Genomic DNA, 20,383 nt, shown 5'->3' on the forward strand with positions numbered 1-20,383 from the left:
TCCCAACAGCATTGGTTTTAATATCAGGATGTTCCGGCTAGTCCCAAACATTGTGTAATAACTACAGCATTATCAAATGAAATACCTTCACTGTTAATGCAGGTGAGAAAAGGTAAAACTCAAAAGACATTAAACCTACCTTACGTGTACTCCTCCTCCATTGAGGTGCCGTTAAAATGTTAATATCGTCCGGGTTTAGTTCAATTTAAATATCCCACTTCTTATCGATGGTTGTATATAAGGTCACCATGTATGCTTTTTCCCCAATATAAAAAATATGTGTATATTTTGCTTGCGGTAATACTGCAGTAACCTCATCACGAATGGGTATAGTATAAGTAGTATAGTAGTAGCAGTGATATTAACGGCATCGGCGGTAGGGTGAGGCCGGCTACAATCTTTCTCCACAGTTAATGCATGCATGCATACAGCAAGCAAACACGGGCCGTGACATCATCATCAGTCTCTGACACAGCTCACATTTGCTGCTGTTACTTGTGTGGTTTCAAAGTGTCACAAATATTATACACACACATAATCAAGGTGCATTTATTTTGGTTTATATTTATATATTTTTATTCTTGTTATTGTTTTCCTAGGAAAATGGAGAATAAATATAAAATTGAAGTATATACTGGGAAGTAATGCAGGTGGTAACAGTTTTGAATGACAGAAGATAATTTTCATAGAAGCTAAACGGATTATTTTTAGAATGTCAGTTCTGATAAAAATCAAGTGACCCAAATGACACAATTTCACTTCAAATATGTTTTCAAAATATATAATGTCAAACCAAAAATAATGTTTATATGTCAAATTCATTCAAAGGGCTTAATATGACAGGCTTAACTTTCATCACTGCTTGTAATTTTCTTTTGGTACAGTCAAACAAATGGTACTAATTTTCTGACAATTATTAAAAACAATTTTCAATTTATGGAAAATGTTCGTCCCAAATGATATTAATTTTTGTTCAGCAATCTATTTATAAAATTCATAGCAAGTATGCTTTGCGACAGCTTTCCAAGTTTTATCCAAATAATATTTGTTTGTATAGATATTGTTAAAAACAATGTTCATTTTATGGAAAATGTTCGTCCCAAAATGATATTAATTTTTGTTCAGCAATCTATTTATAAAATTCATAGCAAGTATGCTTTGCGACAGCTTTCCAAGTTTTATCCAAATAATAATTGTTTAGTTATCAAGCAATAACACACACACACAGGTATATAAGCATCATAGTATAATATATATTAGTCAATCTATCTACCGATATCCTAATAGCTCCATTCTCACGTTACTTAAATGCTGCTATTTATAGTAATATCAGAGTCAGTTCACTGCCTCAATTACTACTATATACCTTTGCACAGTGCACGTAAATATCGTCCTTCAGATTCTGTAAAGTGTTAATTTTTCTGTGATTCATTTTACAAGTTGCATCATTTGAGAACATTTTGACTAATTTTTTATTTGCTGTTTCTATTTTTCTATATAGAATTACTAATAAGCTAACATAAACTTCATACATATCTATTTTAGAAAGCTTCTAGAAGATAACACAAATAAATGAAGCATGGTTATCCTCAATTTTTCAATATATTCCGAGCTCAGTTGTAAACGATATTAGCTCCAGCAGCTGCTTTAGGGACTTTCTCTTCAGAGAGCTTATAACTGACAAATTCCCATAGCATTTTATCAACAAATTGATTGTACCTAAAGATTTGATTCTTTTCCTGTGATTTAATTAAATTTTGTTTTACATAAACACAAGCAGAATTTGTCATTTCAAAATGTCAAAATTTGACGTAAAGCAGCCATTCATTTGTGTTCTTATTTTTTTCAACTACTTTTGGGGAAAACCATATAAAAACTCTTAATTTTTTCGACATATGTTAACTAAATAAAGATAGATCATCATTTACATACTATGTTATACCACAGAGCTCACAGTAGAACATTTTCATACCACCAATGATAAATAATATTTAACTTGCACAAAAGCCAACACAAATAGGCACATATTTAACAAAATACGCATTGTAGAATCATCTTAAATCATTCCATAAATGACACACTCTGCAACCTGTCAAAGATATTGTCATTAATTACCCCCCCCCCCCCCTTTATACATAGAGAGTGGCACATTATCAGGTCTGCTGCCTCTATATGCAATTATTGACTAGTCAAGTGTGTCATCACAAAACGCAGCTTGCCGCTACGCTCGCTGCCTCTCTAACATGGCAATCATGCCGGCCGGTTACCATGCATATACCGACAACGGTACAAGACAAGATAGCTAAACAGCCTTGAATTACCTATCAAGCTGAATTTCATTGTCAGAATAAACGCCAATGTCAGCAAGAACTCAGTGTGTTTCTAGTGTAAAATAATGCTAACAGGGACTCCAAAATGAAAATATTATGAGCTGAAATTCAAGTACAAGAATGGGATTTCCGGTATATTTGATCCCGACTCAAACAAATTGAAATAAAATCATGTGCATTGCATTCGTTTTGAACATAAGGAAGTTGGAAATACACCTGCTTAAAGGAAAATGTAGTGACATAAGTAAACAGGAGCATTTATTTTTGTCTTTTAATGCTCTGCGTGCTAGCCATGCCCTTCAACGGAAAAAGTTGAAGTTTTGAAATATTTTCTCAAAATATCAAGAGCTATCTTAAGAACTACTGAACCAATACTAGGCTTGTATGTACTCATTTTAATGCATTTTTCATGCTGATTCCAAATATGGTCATGAAAATTTACATTTCTGAAATTTTTGAATTTTAAATTTTTTTTTTTGAAACATGTCGTCTGCATTCGACACCCGCGTGAAGAGAGTTAATGTCATTTTATACATTGCTTCCTTAGGATAACTGGTATTGTTCACCTGGGGTTAATACAGTGGGACTCTTACCAAATTTGAAGGGAAAAAACCAAGTATCTTACTTTTGAAGCCATTATGTATGATCTTAAAACATAAAATTGATTTAATTTTTTCAAACCTGATTTGTTGGTATATTTGTAATGTTTGGAACATTTGGAATCAGACAATTTTGTTGTGTTTGTTGGGTCAGCAAAGCAATTTTCATATTCAGACAATAATTCCCCCACATAACTCCATGTTAAACAACCAAAATGGCCAGTGGATTTCCTTTTAAATGGACAGAAACTTAACTAATATTATTTTTTTTAGAATTTTGAGTAAAGAATAACAAAATTCAAATCTGATAAAATCGTACATTATGGCTTTAAAATGAATGGCAAAATTTAACTTGAATTTATCCATGCTTTAAAATTTATTCGCATAAAATTTCAATAACTGATAACCTGTGAATGAACTCTGTCGATAATTTCCAGGGAGTAACATGTCTCTGTGACTAATTATTTTTAGGTCAAATGATAATATAACGGCGCTGCAAACACAAGATGAAAAAGTGATAATAAGGGCAGGTTCATCTAGCAATATACCCGAAGAGAGTGACTAGCCGGTCATCCTAGCTAGGTTGCATCACCGGTGCCGAGACCCTGTGGGCATTACAGGGCCACTACAGGTTAATAAAAAATATCTGATATTTGATGAATTTCGATCTTCCCCTCATATAAAGGGGCTGAATATTGTCTCCCACTGGAGAAAGTATAGATTAAATTTTGTTTTTCTTTCTCAGAATTTGTTGTCATTCAGCTTATAACTTTACAAAATTTTAGTTTTTGTTGTTTTGGCATTGAGCCAAATTACAAAGAAAAGTGTGTTGCAATATTTTAGCGTCAGAGCTCAGCAATACATGTTCCCCTATTGCCTGAGCATAAAATCAATACTTCCTCCCTGTATATTATTACATGTCTTCTTAGTCACATCTAGCTAACAAATCAAGGATATTGTGCAAAGGTCAAAATTAATAAGAATTAAGTTTGATTATAAGCAAACCTGCCTTTGCCTGACACATACTTCCAGAGAGAATCCAATTTGATCACTGGTATTAGAAGTACCTCGCTGTTTATTAGTTTTTGTGTTTAATGAATGCAATGATCATTAAGAACCAGAATCCGGTGTGACATTTGAATGCATTAAGAATTGATTTCTTTTGAGGTTGGACATATTAACTTCTTTCATACAACCGTGCAGTCAAATTAGTGTTAAAGCAATAATGTGTGATTTACTCATGAGGACACCCTTAATTTTTGCATGATTGTAATAGGTCTACCTAATGGTGAACCCTGTGACTAAGCCTGAAGTGCTTTAAATTTAAGAGTTTTGATTAAAACCAAGGATCCACAGTTTTATTTGCCAATCCCAATAGAGCTCCACAGTTAAGCAGCTAAGTGGCTTTCTTTCATTTTACCTCATTATTTCAGCTTAAAATGATCAGAAAACCTCTTTGACAGGCGTTACTAATATTATGTAATAATTTTTGGCAAAGAATAATCAAATTTGACTGAAATCATACATTATGGCTTTAATGTCCACATTTACAGGAAGATTTACTGAATTGATATGGCCGTGTGTTCTGAACTCGCCACCCTTAGCGTTACAAATATTATGAATTTTTTATACCAATCAAGTTTCTAATTAGATTATCTCCACAATTATCAACCCTAAACTAGCAAAAGTATATATTTTTGGAAAGCTGAAGGCATAAGCAATTCACATATATACATTTCAACTCATTATACAGGGTGACCTTCAAGTTATACAGGGTGGAATAAAAAAAAAGATTCAGATAAAAAATGGGATACTTAATGCATTGCTTATTACCAACTTGCAGTAATAAACTGGAAGTAAATAACATTCATTTGGTTAGAGGATAGGGGGAGCCTACTGACTTTGGAAGAAACCAAAATCACAGCTGTTTAGTAATCTCGGAATACAGGGTGTCCCAAATTATGTTAGAATTTTTTACAATTCAACATATTTTGAACTGAAACATTTTGCCCCTAACCCATACAGGAAAAATAAGTCCATATTTAGATTCCTCATTAAATTTCCCCTCAGAAAATCTATACTTTGACTATGATACAATAAGTAATTAAGATTTTACAGTAACTTTTAGATTTTGAAGACATCCGCATTACTTACTACAGTGTTTAATATAAAAACGGGTAGTTTTGTATGGAAAAGTTTGTATTTTCTAGACTAAACCAATCATAAATGATTAAAAACTATTAGTAGAATTGTTTAGCTGTAAGGTCATGAGTCTTTTAGATGCTAAATAGAGTCAAAATCCAATTTACAGCTTTTACAGAAGCAGACTATGCAGTAAAAATATCAATCCCATAGAGTTTGTGTGTACCACATCCCCCACCTCCACATCCCCCATGCACCTCCGCCACCCTTCCCATTCTGAATTCTATTAAGCACAGTGTCAGTATTAAAAAGGCTGAAAAATGTCTTTTTACAGGGTTGAAAGTGCATTTTATTTAGCAATAAAATGAGACAACAAGCATGGCAATAACTTATTGCTTGGCAGAGATATCATCATTTAATTGGAGTTGACTTTGGAAAAATGTAACGTCACCACCTTTTTTGGATGGCGAATTCAAGACGCACGACCATATAATATTTTGTAGACATTAACTCAATACACTAGCAGTAACTGTAACTTATACAATAATGACAGACCAATGTTGGTTTGTCCATGTCCTTGATGTCTGTCAAAAGAACAATGCCATCTTCATTCAATAATGATTTGTCAATTGACAATATATTATCGATCAATGAACACTTCCTCATTGTAGTAACTCCCTGTAACATCTGTTACATTGCTACCTACTGTAGATGTCTCAGATGACACACATGTCACATTGCTGCATACTGTAGATGACACAAGTTACATTGCTATCTACTGTAGATGACACACATTGCTATCTACTGTAGATAACACATGCTACATTGCTATCTACTGTTGATGACAAAGATGATACCTTGATAATACAGATCTATGCTACATTGCTATCTACTGTACAGTAGATAACACAACTATCACCACAATCACAATTACATAGCTATCACCAACATTTAAAAAAAATATAGTTTCTCATGATCAAAATTGCTATCTACTATAGATGACAAAGATGATACCTACACAGATCTATGCTACATTGCTATCTACTGTACAGTAGATAACACAGCTATCACCACAATCACAATAACATAGCTATCACCAACATTTTAAAGAAATATAGTTTCTCGTGATCAAAATTGCTATCTACTGTAGATAGCAATTTTGATCATGAAAAACTATTTCGTTAAAATATTGCTATCTTCATAAGGAATATTTTTTTCCAAATAGCAAAGCAAGGGAAATTGGAAGTAGTATGCTGTTGAGAGCAACTCATAATAAGACTAAGCTTCCTACAAAATAAACACTACATTGTTAACAATGCAGCTTAATGATATAAAACATCAATGGCAAGGTTAGCTAAATCCCTGTGTTTTCATTTCTAATACCGGGAAACCCTACACCGTCCTCATTTCACATGATTTTACACATACCTTTGGTGCCAGCTGGAAAGGCAGATTTCCCGTAATCCCTACCTCCAGATGCCTCATCAGATTACCTAAAAATACACACAAAAATGCAGATTTTCACTAAAAGTGTATTAATTATGCATATTTTGAGTGTTTATGCATATTCATAAAGATTAATGCATTTTCATAAAGGAAGCTATTTAACAGGGATGCATTACAGCAGTGATGATATGGCAGACAAAATTATGATTATGTGAGACATGTAATGCAATTTTAAATAATATGAGGCATATTTTTACAGCATCATTACAATTTTGTACTGAATAATTAGCACCAATAACATTAGTAATTAGTCCATACAATTGTTCAACAACAGATGTCTGGCTCCATCTTAATCTAAATTTCTGGAAAAATCAAGTCCCTATATTAATGTCGGTGACCATATAATGTGAAACGTGACGGCATGCTTTTCATTAATACAACCGTAAATTGCTTAAGGTGGGTGGGTAGAGGAGCATATCCTAGTGGTGTATTGAGACTAATAAAGCTGACACAAAAGAGAAAATGTATAGGTTCTATAACAGAGATATCAAGACTTGATATTAGTGGTGTCATTTTCACCCCACGTGTATGATTTTTCTCAGGAGGGCAAAAAATCCCAAAACTTTCATTTTGATATATTATTGGCCTTAACATAAGAACCTCAAGGCAAATGGAAATATAAATGCAATTATTGGCCTCCTTTACTCATTTCCTATAAGATCAGTGTATAAGTACACTGCAGGTTTTTAGGTTAACCCCCTGGACACTACTGGCCATCTAACAGCATTTCTGATTGGTTGATAACTTGAAATGCTTATTTCAAGTGCCAATCATGACTAAGCTTTAAACTATTTATGGTCAAACGTGTATTTGCATATGATCTTAATAATACCCTCCTTGATTGGTTTAAAAATAGACACAATATTCATTTTGACCAATCGGCAGGTAGTTCTCATAGGGTTAATGGCTAAAATTAACAAAAATGTGGCTGCTGCCATCCTACTCGCCTTAAGTTCAAGTATATCTGGTGGTCTGTAATAAAAGCTCTTCATACACTTTCTGGGTTATTATGCTCTACTATAATGGAAAGTATTCTATTCCTTTGATATCTTCATAACATGATAGCAAATGTGTGACATGCATGCAGAAAATGAGCATTAAGACAATATAATGCATGAAATTTATCACAGTAACCCGATTGAACATATCAAAAACCGCAAAAAGCACATACTATCAATTTTTGATGTGCAAAGCAAGCGATATTTAAAAAAAATGTTAGTTATTCTAAATTTTATTTGTTTATTACAGATAAATATTTTATGGAAACATGTAATGCTCAACATCTTAATAATTTATTTTGGTGAAGGTCATGTACTAAAAACCTCCATAACATCCTCATACTTTGCCAGCCATAAAGTGTTACTACACCGTGCTACAAATATCAAGAGAAAGAAGCAAAAGAGAATTTATGTACAGCAGTGTACATGTTATATTAATGAGTTGATGGGGCTCCCAATCATGTTGTAAATAAATGCCAAGGGTGTCTATGTGCTCTGCATACATGCTATCTACTGAAGATAGCGTGGATGTCAGGAAGTAAATGGAAGGCATTATCTAAAGTAAATACTGTGGTTTTGAATGCAAGGCAAAACAGTTTTGTGTCATCTACCTGTAAGCATTGAATTTGTTTTAAGAATAAACAAATACAAACTTAAACTGACTTTTCTTTTAAATTTAAATGCTATATACACACACAATTGGATGCAATTAAGCTAAAGGAGGCAATTTTGAAACTCAAGTTATTATTATCGTCAATTTGCCTTGTAACCAAGCATATTGAAGAAACACTTATATCATATAGCAAAGGTTTTATAATATCAATGTATATAGTTTATTGTTTTACACCCCATTTTTGCCTTTGGCCTGACTCATGCTTAACATATCGAAGTCATGCATAAAATTACAGCTCTTTAAGAGTAACACAATTATAAAATCATCTATCAGACTGTTTGTGTGTGTTTTGTTCACTTTGCCTTGGTAACCTTCTCAAATTTTCCACAGTTGCCATGATGCCCTCTTGAAATATTACAAAGGCAATTATCAACTTGCCCTTAAAAAGTTGCCATGCCCCTTCAGATCCTTAATTCGAGGGCTGGTAGAGGGCCGATTTCAGTAGCAAGAAATCGGACAAGAGTAGTGGTTATTATAAGCAGTCAAGTTAGCTCAATCGATAAGGCGTTCGACTATGGTGCGAGAGGTTGCGAGTTCGAACCCCGGTGGTGCCTAGTATGCTCTCGTGGAAAAATTGAGTTAGCTTGAAATTCCCTTGGACAAGGAACTCACTGCTAATTTGTCTCGTTGTAACCCGTCATGAAACTCGGGAGCTGATCCTGGTTGCGATGGTTATTTGTGGAATGTCTAGGGTGTGCGCTCTTGAAGCAGCAAAGTCCCTGAATTGTTGTTTAATGGTTTATGGAATGATGTGGGGCCATAGTGGTCAGCGACAACCTGTAAAGTGTGCGAGGCTTGTGGATCAACGTCTAGGCGTTGTGCCTGTGCGTAGCGCACTATAAATCACTGCGCTTTTTTTTTTTTTTTTTTTTTTTTTAATGGAACACCCCATTATTAGTCAAATGGCCAACTTTGGTCTTTACACATGTTATTACATTCACAAAGGATTAAGCGAATGCACCAATGGTAATTCATATGGTCTATCTTGTCAAATCCATGAGATATAAAGGGTGCTCATTGCTGTAATCCTACCAGCTAAGTCATAACCTTCAACTTGTTCCCTTTGTAATCACACACCTAATAAAGCAGACGGGTGGTGCAAAACACCTTTAATATTTGATACCAGTCTTTCCATAAATCTTCTTCCGTATGGCTCATTTGTGCCCTGTACTTCTCATTTAAGAACTCAATTACACGAGATGATCTAGAACTATCTTTCAATATGATTTCTGTGGATGAAAGATTTATGGTGTCTTGGTATAACACCTTGGGTATCATTATGCTATACACAGCAAAATAGAATGTATAATCTGGTTTGCATATGATAGATGATCATAAGTAAGTGAATCATCTCCATTCAATTATTATGCAAGTATTTTCTTAAGGGTAGACGAGGTATTGTTGGTCGAAGCAACCTAAAAATCGACTTTCATTATCTAGATCAATATATTATTGAAAAATAACACCTTGATGTTTTGCAAAAGTTCATTCTACAAATCGTATACTTTGCAAACTTGCTTAATTTGTTGTTGTTAATGAGTTATGTACGTTTTACAAAAGTGTTGTTGTTTCAGCCCTCTTTACAACATAACTCAAGAACCGCAGCACCTATAAAAGTATATCTGTGATATTTTAATTCTTCTACACGCTTCGCTATGAATTGAGCAATGCAGTTTTTTGCCAAAGCTCACTACCATTCGTAAGATGCTGTTAACTACCAAATCACAACAGTTTAAAATAATTAATAACCTTAAACCTGTATTTAGGCTGATACTTTTTAAAGGAACATGGATAGATAGCAACATTTGCACAGTATTTGGGGGGGGGGCATGAACCCAATCACATTAAATTGCATTCTGAATATGAGGAATGTCCTTCTGATATCAAATAATTTTGATTTTTTTGAAATTCGCAATATAATACAAATTTTATGGCAAATGATTAAAAATCAATATTTTTGATATTTAACAGTCCCTGAAGTTAACTTACATTTTTTAAACCTGAAATTGTTATTCAAAAATATCACATTACTCAACCATGCTCAGACATCAATACCTGCACAAAGTTGTATTCCTACTGATTTTCTGTTCAAATGTCAATGCTATGAATTCATTTGCATGAGGTCCAACCCTTTCTATCGCTCTGAGGGCAAGGTGTCAGACTAGCTGTATCTCAATACTCTGTTGAGCACATTCAATGTAAACATTTTTTGAATTGAAATGGAAATTTACTGGAGAAGAGATGACATCAGCAGTACCAACACATACATACATCATAACACCTGAAGTGCCTTTGGTCATTTACATGTATGACGATAGAGGCCTTCATTGGGAAATAAGACAGAAATGCAAAGTTTAAATTATGCATGAAAGCTGGTAAATTAAGACTTAATGTTTGTTTTGACATTATTATCTTAGTGAATAATATGCTTTTATACAATGACTGTAGTATGGATGAATGTCCCCACTGATTTAATTAGAATCAATTGATGAAGTGCAAGGATTAACATTTTATTCAAGAAGCAAGGTTGTTACATGATTCGCTAAATCAGAAAATCTAAAAACAGACATCAAAAATCAATTTTTAAAATTTTTGTCAAGAATATTTAGATATGCTAACATAACATGCAAGTAATAAGACCAAACATGACCTAATACCATTTGGTAAAAGGTAGTCAATATTGGAGGAATCTGCAGACACTTGTAGCTACACAACTTTTATCAACACTGAAAAGGACGTCTCTAGGGAAAGATTAAATCTTACTCATCTTTTATCAATACTGTTGTTTCTTCAATTTTTTAACAATTTTGTTGACTTCTTCCCTAAAAGCCCTTCCTAGAAGCAACACATTTTTACTCCATTCCATGGAATCGCTGATAAAAATGCCTTTAAAAAAAGTCATGTTGAACATTTTCAGCACATGATCAATTCCTATTCCACGTTGACTCTTCCTGACCATGAGAAAGTCATTGACACTGAACATTTCATTTTGAGCATCATCACGTAGCTCGCGTATAATTGCATATTCATGCTCGGAGAGGGAATATTGCCCTTATCAAATAGCTCGTATTATTGCCAAAATTGATGCTCGGATAAGAAAATATCAGTTTTTAAAATAAGCAGAGGTAAAATGACTTACTACTGCTTATATGCACATTGGTGCAAGCAGTAATAGAATAGTGTGATAGGCTAGACTAGGCAACTGTTAATATGGTGCCTCCAGCTAAAATTGTTCAGTTTTTATCAAACTTTAAAGTGATGAGTGCAGCATAATTGATGCTATTTTAGTGGTGCAAAATTGACAATGGGCCATTCCGGATTAGATATCCATATGCTGGGGGGATACCCCCTATGGAAGACATGACCTTAATCTCCCACACAGGGGGTGTAGATTTCAAATGGAGTCACCCATTCAGGTAACCCTATTTGAAATTCACACTCCCTGTGTGGAAGATTAAGGTCATGTCTTCCATAGAGGGTGTATGGATTTCAACTGGAATAGTCCAATAAACTTGTTGCTATTGGCACATTATGGAAACTGGAAATAGAAACTCCAAATAAAATATTTAACAACATATGGTGCTGTGACAACTATTTATTATTTGGTACAATTTAATTGAATTTAAATGCATGCGGTTGAAATATTTTACATTAATTTAATTCAAAGTGACATGATAATTCTGAAGTTTGGTTTTGACATTTATACCAAAGATGCGCATAATCATACTTTTCAGGTTCAAAACCACTAACCAGACTACACTACACAATACTAAAATAAAAGTTATACAGCAGGAGAACATTAACAAACATGCAGAGGTAAAGGGATATAGTCGTGATAACAGGCTGATGATACATCCCAAACAATGGCTTTATTAATTAACTTTGATATGCAAATTAAAATGACGTGAATCACTACCGTAAAAACTCAATAGTTAGCATATGTGCTTCTTATTGAGCTTGAAAACATGAAATTGTACCAAAGTCCGGCGCTTTACCAACTCAGCTAATGGGGCTGAGACACAAATTTGCAGGTTTACTTGTTCGTTTATAACTAGGCCCTATGTGTATCACTGATTTGCTCAAAACCCTTTTGTGGATGGGGTCTTCATGTTTGAATGTTTTCAAAAGCGCTTGATAGTAAGCACATATGCTAACTATCAAATTTTTATGGTATGTTTAAGTACAAATGGTGACAAATTATTTTAAGATGGAAATTAAGGTTAAACAGTCATTTTATCCTAAACATGAATGAGCGTTCACTTGAATTTTAGGTATGGTTTTGACTAAACTAACCAAATCTAAAAACAGACATCAAAAATCAATTTTTAAAATTTTTGTCAAGAATATTTAGATATGCTAACATAACATGCAAGTAATAAGACCAAACATGACCTAATACCATTTGGTAAAAGGTAGTCAATATTGGAGGAATCTGCAGACACTTGTAGCTACACAACTTTTATCAACACTGAAAAGGACGTCTCTAGGGAAAGATTAAATCTTACTCATCTTTTATCAATACTGTTGTTTCTTCAATTTTTTTAACAATTTTGTTGACTTCTTCCCTAAAAGCCCTTCCTAGAAGCAACACATTTTTACTCCATTCCATGGAATCGCTGATAAAAATGCCTTTAAAAAAAGTCATGTTGAACATTTTCAGCACATGATCAATTCCTATTCCACGTTGACTCTTCCTGACCATGAGAAAGTCATTGACACTGAACATTTCATTTTGAGCATCATCACGTAGCTCGCGTATAATTGCATATTCATGCTCGGAGAGGGAATATTGCCCTTATCAAATAGCTCGTATTATTGCCAAAATTGATGCTCGGATAAGAAAATCTCAGTTTTTAAAATAAGCAGAGGTAAAATGACTTACTACTGCTTATATGCACATTGGTGCAAGCAGTAATAGAATAGTGTGATAGGCTAGACTAGGCAACTGTTAATATGGTGCCTCCAGCTAAAATTGTTCAGTTTTTATCAAACTTTAAAGTGATGAGTGCAGCATAATTGATGCTATTTTAGTGGTGCAAAATTGACAATGGGCCATTCCGGATTAGATATCCATATGTTGGGGATACCCCTATGGAAGACATGACCTTAATCTCCCACACAGGGGTGTAGATTTCAAATGGAGTCACCCATTCAGGTAACCCTATTTGAAATTCACACTCCCTGTGTGGAAGATTAAGGTCATGTCTTCCATAGAGGGTGTATGGATTTCAACTGGAATAGTCCAATAAACTTGTTGCTATTGGCACATTATGGAAACTGGAAATAGAAACTCCAAATAAAATATTTAACAACATATGGTGCTGTGACAACTATTTATTATTTGGTACAATTTAATTGAATTTAAATGCATGCGGTTGAAATATTTTACATTAATTTAATTCAAAGTGACATGATAATTCTGAAGTTTGGTTTTGACATTTATACCAAAGATGCGCATAATCATACTTTTCAGGTTCAAAACCACTAACCAGACTACACTACACAATACTAAAATAAAAGTTATACAGCAGGAGAACATTAACAAACATGCAGAGGTAAAGGGATATAGTCGTGATAACAGGCTGATGATACATCCCAAACAATGGCTTTATTAATTAACTTTGATATGCAAATTGAAATGACATGAATCACCTACCGTAAAAACTCAATAGTTAGCATATGTGCTTCTTATTGAGCTTGAAAACATGAAATTGTACCAAAGTCTGGCGCTTTACCAACTCAGCTAATGGGGCAGGACACAAATTTGCAGGTTTACTTGTTCGTTTATAACTAGGCCCTATGTGTATCACTGATTTGCTCAAAACCCTTTTGTGGATGGGGTCTTCATGTTTGCATGTTTTAAAAAGCGCTTGATAGTAAGCGCATATGCTAACTATCAAATTTTTATGGTATGTTTCTAACACCAAAGTACAAATGGTGACAAATTATTTTAAGATGGAAATTAAGGTTAAACAGTCATTTTATCCTAAACATGAATAAGCGTTCACTTGAACTTAGGTATGGTTTGACTAAACTAACCAAAGTTGCCAAATTTTGCTCCATTGTCAATTGAAGACTTTAGTGGAAAGACAGTTCAATGCACCAGTATCAGCTGTTGGCATACCATGTCAATTATTTCAAATGTAGTAATTTTAAATCTTGTAATTTATTGTGTACAAATTTTTTCTAATTATTCTATATTGTAAATAAACAAATTATGCACTTTGGCCTTTGGGCTACAATGCTATTTGTAATCAAATTGAATTGATGGAAAAATCAACCACATTTGATTAATTTTCCTTTAATTTTCTGTTTCCCAAATAAATCAAGTTTTATTCTGTTTTGAATCCAGGTGTTTATTCTGTTGTGAATCCAAATTACACATTCCCTACTACCGTACTTTAATGTTCACAATCATTGCTGATAATGACATATGCCAGCTGATGCGCAGTTATTCCTGTTTCGTACCATTGCGTATCACCAGTAACATATATGTTCTTGATTTACTGCTAAAACAGTTTTTAACATCTTTTCACCCCTAATGACCAGTATTGACAAGATTTCCGATGTTTTCCTAAACACACTATAACATAATGATTTTCCATAGCAACAACAACATGTTTTCCTCCCAACAAAATTGATTAACTTTATTTAGTATGTGTCTTTGATTTTTCTTGGCCATGCTTTTGTGAATCGCCATAGCAACATAAACATGTTTTTCTGTAAACAAGTGGTAGATTCAGTGAGATTTCTTTGATTTGTTTTCTAAAGACAGACTTATAAACATGTTTTTCCGCTGGCATCAGCATTGACAACACAGAGCAATATGTACTGAGTGTATTGCGATAACATAAGAGCTTTTTTGTACTTTATCTGATGTGAAATGCACTTTTACTGAACCGTGTGGTTTTCAATAATTGTCCGTTAATTCTTGCATCAGAATACATGCCTGGATGCATTACATTTATTGCTACACTGCATATAAGATCTCTACATCTTGGACTTCCATTTATAATACTTGATTCAGCAGATGTTTAGTTATCACACATAACAATTACTATAATAACAAATTGTTGACAAACATCATTAAGATATTTTCAGCCAACTAATAGCCTAAGTCTCCACAGAAGTTCATGATAAGATGACATAGAGCAGATGTTGAAGTCCATAGCCACAGTCTCATTCAAAACTGGCTTGCTATGTTTATTAAATGGTTAGATATGCAAAAATATTCAAAATAGTCAGTCGGGTGCACTCTTCAGCTCCAACTGATTTAGAATGAAAAAAAAAAAGTTTTATAACATGTATATAAATACAGCTGTATGAAGAGTGACGACAAGTACATGACAATCATACTCATATATACACATACCGTATTTCGTCAAATAGTCGCCTCAAATAAACGCCCCCACCACTTTTTTCAACCAAGATGTTTCAAAAATGCCGATATTTCCATGCTATCTTGTGTAGTAAGCTTACCAAGTTGAGCACATGGTCGATAATAGCGTCAATAATTGGCGAAAATCTGGATCAGAAACCCGGAAGTGAGCCAGAAGTCAGTGTTTCTAGTTCATAGTTCGTCATTTTAGCGTGTGTTTTTAGTTAACCTAATGATTTTAACGGGAATTATCGTTCTAAAATTGACCTTGAATAAACGCCCCCCCCCCCTTGGGAAAATGTAACTCCCCCGGGGGCGTTTATTTGACGAAATACGGTACATACACTATTGATTGTCTTCTTCAGTAGGTTGCAATTAGCACCCAACATCTTTAAGATATATTTAGCTATCTTCAGTAGATAGCATTTCATGTCATACTTAACCCGCCTAATCAAGTTTGGATGATTATTAGATTAAGATATCAATAGTTATAGCAAATAATGCAGTACTTGGCACACATGTGGATTTATTACTACCTTCAGTAGACAGCATGTTCTGTAATTCTGCTTGATCAAGCGTTGGGTGATTAAAGTTAAGATATCAATAGTTAAGCAGTATACAGACTTTTTATTGTGCGTATAATATTGTATGTACAATATATATGTTATTTATCTATTGCCATTCTATTTCAGTACTGTTTAAGTTCTATCGAATGTTTGATGACGTAAAATCGATAATATATTTCTGCTAGGTATTGTATGTAACATATTATCGATTTTTTCGTCATCAAACATTCGTTAGAACTTAAACATTACTGGAAATAGAATGGCAATAGATTAAATAACGTATATATTGTACATACAATATTGTACGCATAATACTGGAGTCTGAAGCGCTTTTATGGTGAATGAAGCTAATTTCAGTACTTGGCACATAAGTGGATTTTATTGCTATCTTCAGTAGATAGCACTTTTGGACCTGGAATTACTGAAGCTTTTAGAATGGCAAATATTTGATAAATCCATCTGTGACAGCAATGTTTTGTAAAAATACACAGTTTTAGAGAAAATCATAAAAGCAGCACGGTTTTAACACATATTTAAATTCTTCATTTAAAAAAAGAATAATTTATGATATAAATATTTATTGTGAATGCAATTATTTTCAGTACTTTTTATTGCTATCTTCAGTAGATAACATTTACAAATTCAATGTATCTTTTGTTAGTATGAAATGAGATATTCCAGTTAAAATCCATACACCCCTTATGGAAGACATGACCTTAATCTTCCACACAGGAATGCGACTCCATTTGAAATCCACACCCCCTGTTTGGGAGATTAAGGTCATGTCTTCCATAGGGGTTACATGGATTTGAACTCAAATAGCCTAATGTTGCAAATGAAAGATACAGCTATAAAAATACAAATACAATTGGAGTGAAATCTGATAACTTTTCCATGTTTTTTAAATATTCTCATCTGATCATTATTTGCTTCATTCAGTGACTTCATAGACTGACCCCAGCTAATTCCTACTTCCTATTATCTGTAATGGATAAACATGCACCAGATATTTGTTCATCATATGTAGCAATCTCCTCTCAAGTCACATCCTAATCATCTTTGTCATTTATACATTACTGACATTTCTAGATGGTCATAAAGAACAAATTAAACCACATGTTTGATGTGGCGCAGCCGTCATGCAGGTCTGTCCAGCCAGCCAATAATAACCCAAGCCATATTCCTGTGATAGCATACATTTTGAAAGACTTTGCTTTAACGCTAAATTATGAAATGCGTGCCTAGTTTGCTTTTTCTATAAGAGCAAAGAATAAGCAGATATGGATTTTTGTTATGTAGATGGATATTATTAATATGCATAAAAGTTTCCTTTTTCACAGTCTTGGTTTAGCAATGGCGTAGCTTGAGACACCATCACGTCACATGTTGCTGCTAAACCAAGACTCTGAAAAAGGTAACTTTTTAAGCAAACGTCAAATATGACACAGAGTTCAATATCAGTTCAAATGCTGCAGATTTATTAATGTTTAATACTGAACCTTAAATTAAGCAACACAGAAAGCTAATCAAAACCACATGCCTCAACTAATGAGACAATAATATTGAATTTACCAGAAAAAAATGAAATAAATTTCTACCCAGATCACCATCCCCTTCAGCTGCTGTTATTTCACACAGCATGCTGGCACCATATCATGTACATCCATCTGTGCCCAGCTTTACAACAGTGTTGTACCATTTGAAGCCATGTTATAACATTTTCATACAAAATAGATTGGTATTTCTTTGCCATAAAATGTTAGCTTTTTATTTTGAGCCAAACAACTAAGGCAAAGCAAAGAAACTTGGAATTTACTACCAGCGCCGATGACACCAATAAGTATCACTCCTTCAGTCGTGTTATGGTACAATTCTTTGTTGTGAAGATCACCGTCCCGCACGCCATGTACGTACTGTGTTGCGAACATAGCGTATGCATTTGACTAATATTTTCATTGTGATGATAAAATTACGGTTCCTGCGTTTTATTCAAAATCTTGGATTTTGACAGAACTACAGCACCTAGGGTCTTGATTTTTGCAGGGTATGTTGGTTATAGAGTACAATATAATCGTGTACAAAAACAGAATTTTGAAAAATATTGAGAGCATCATCCTCAGCATATGTTATAATATGGCTTTAAGGGCAGTTGTAACATTTTTTTCATGTTTGAGATAATGTTTGTCACTATATGAATTATTAGTGCTCTCTCCTTTTTCAAATGATACATTTATTGATGTCAATTGATGTTAATTAAACAATTATGCTTTCAATCAATTTATTGCTGCCATTTTGTCTCAGGAAACATGTTTTTTATTTTGTGCTAAGCCTAAAGGTAACAGAAAAGAGAGCCAGTTCTATGGGTGGATAGACCTGCCAAGTGGGGTTAGTCGATCATTTTGTAGTTTTTTCTTTTGTAATTTCTGGAAGATGCTAAATGATCCTAAAAATCACAGAAAGGTAGAAAAATCTCAACAAAATCTAACTATTTCTTGCAAACATATTTTGGAAAAAAAATCAGTCAAAATCAATTCACTTAGGTCAATACAAAAATCAAATGTTACAGCTATTAAATAAGAAAATCAAACCCAAACATCCGCACTTTGTCGCCTAATAAGCAAATTCAATGGAGATTGGAGCATGTTGTAAACATTCACATACACAACATTTTTCAAAGCGCTAACATGTATTTTATTAGAAACACATATCAGGTTAACACATTGTTAATCGATTTAATTAACCAATATGTATAACCTTTTAACATCAGAATGCATGTGTCCTATCTATTCTTCCCAAAATAGGTTTTGATACAGGAAAATGGTGTCGAACACTACTATCTAATGCGTTTGTTTCCTGCATATGCATGACGATAGTACATAGATAAAATAGGTCAAACTATTTAGAACTTTAAGTACATATCAACTGATGCACTTGTATGCTGAATTGCAATTGAAAAGAACATTGCCGGTTTAATAGGCAACATTATGTTGCTGCCAAGATCAATTAAATAGCGCTTAATTACTACAAAGCGAAGTCAGGAGTATGTGACAGGCTGTATATAACTGCTTATCACTGAACACTCCGCTCAATTAGCAAATGTGTTTCACTTTAATCTAGTAGGATTTTGCACGGAAAAACATCATTAGGTGAAAGCATTACTTTTTCACTCCACACCACAACTCAAACATGGCTTTTCAATGTTATTTCTGAAAATATCAAATGTTCACACTTTTAAATAAAATTTACAATGAATTTTGCCCATCCTATGTTAGATTTGATTTTATCCATCCACTAAGAGTTATGCGACCTGGATAAAACTGTCATATAAGATGTTAGCATCCTCAAGGCTGAGGGATAAAAAGGAGGAACATGGTATATATTTGAGGCTCCATCAAGATATTCTAGCCTGGATATAATGCCATCTCTATTATAATATCTACTTCTTTGACTTCAGTATCACATAAAATCGATATTTGTGTCATAAAATGTTTTGCAATTTGCCTTATAGTTATACTGTTTTTTACCCTCATTCCTACATCGAGTTCAAACTTTTTTAAGCATAAGACATATATATAGACATATATATATATATAAGATACAAAGCAATGAGACAGGTGTTTGCTTAAAAGTAGATTTATTGCCGACTCAAATGCATCTATATCTGTGGTTCCAATTGTCACATTTCTGAAACATCATAACATGTTCAGGGAAATATCACAACCATTTTGGTAATTTTATTATTAGATATAATATATAGGATATTTTGTGAGAATTTAAACATTGTCTTTTGTTTCTTGGGTTATTGCTCAAATCCCACCAACTGAATTTCCTAAAATAGATTTTAGACCACTTTTTACAAGAATAATTCAACTTTTGAGAAAATTCAAAAACGCCTGACTAATCTTTTGTAACTGCTTTATACACACTACAAAAACATTGCAGCGAAATTTCCCTCATTTTTCTTCATTATCCAGACATCCAAAAAATGTAGAATTTGTATAATTTAGCCAGTTTTCTACTGATTATTTGACCTCTCCTCGAAGCAATGGCACTTTTCCTATGGCAAAAACAAGGCTTAATATTCTCACAGCCTTTATAGGACTCCCCCAGCAAATATTACCCTGATTTTTGCTGCTGGTAGTAACAACTACTGTCAGCACAATATTGTTTTGGGCAATTACTTGGACAATT

General features: G+C 33.6%; 1 protein-coding gene across 1 annotated transcript in view; it reads right to left on the minus strand.

Annotated features, from left to right (window-relative positions):
• LOC140152363 (neurexin-1-like) overlaps positions 1 to 397 on the minus strand; it is a 241,557-nt gene extending 241,160 nt beyond the window's left edge. Inside the window, 1 exon segment of the mRNA XM_072174668.1 lies at positions 140 to 397. The gene's annotated coding sequence lies outside the window, so the exon portion shown is untranslated.
• Between the last annotated feature and the right edge of the window lie 19,986 nt (positions 398 to 20,383).

The sequence above is a fragment of the Amphiura filiformis genome, chromosome 5 (genome assembly GCF_039555335.1).
Source record: "Amphiura filiformis chromosome 5, Afil_fr2py, whole genome shotgun sequence".
Taxonomy (NCBI): Eukaryota; Metazoa; Echinodermata; class Ophiuroidea; order Amphilepidida; family Amphiuridae; genus Amphiura; species Amphiura filiformis.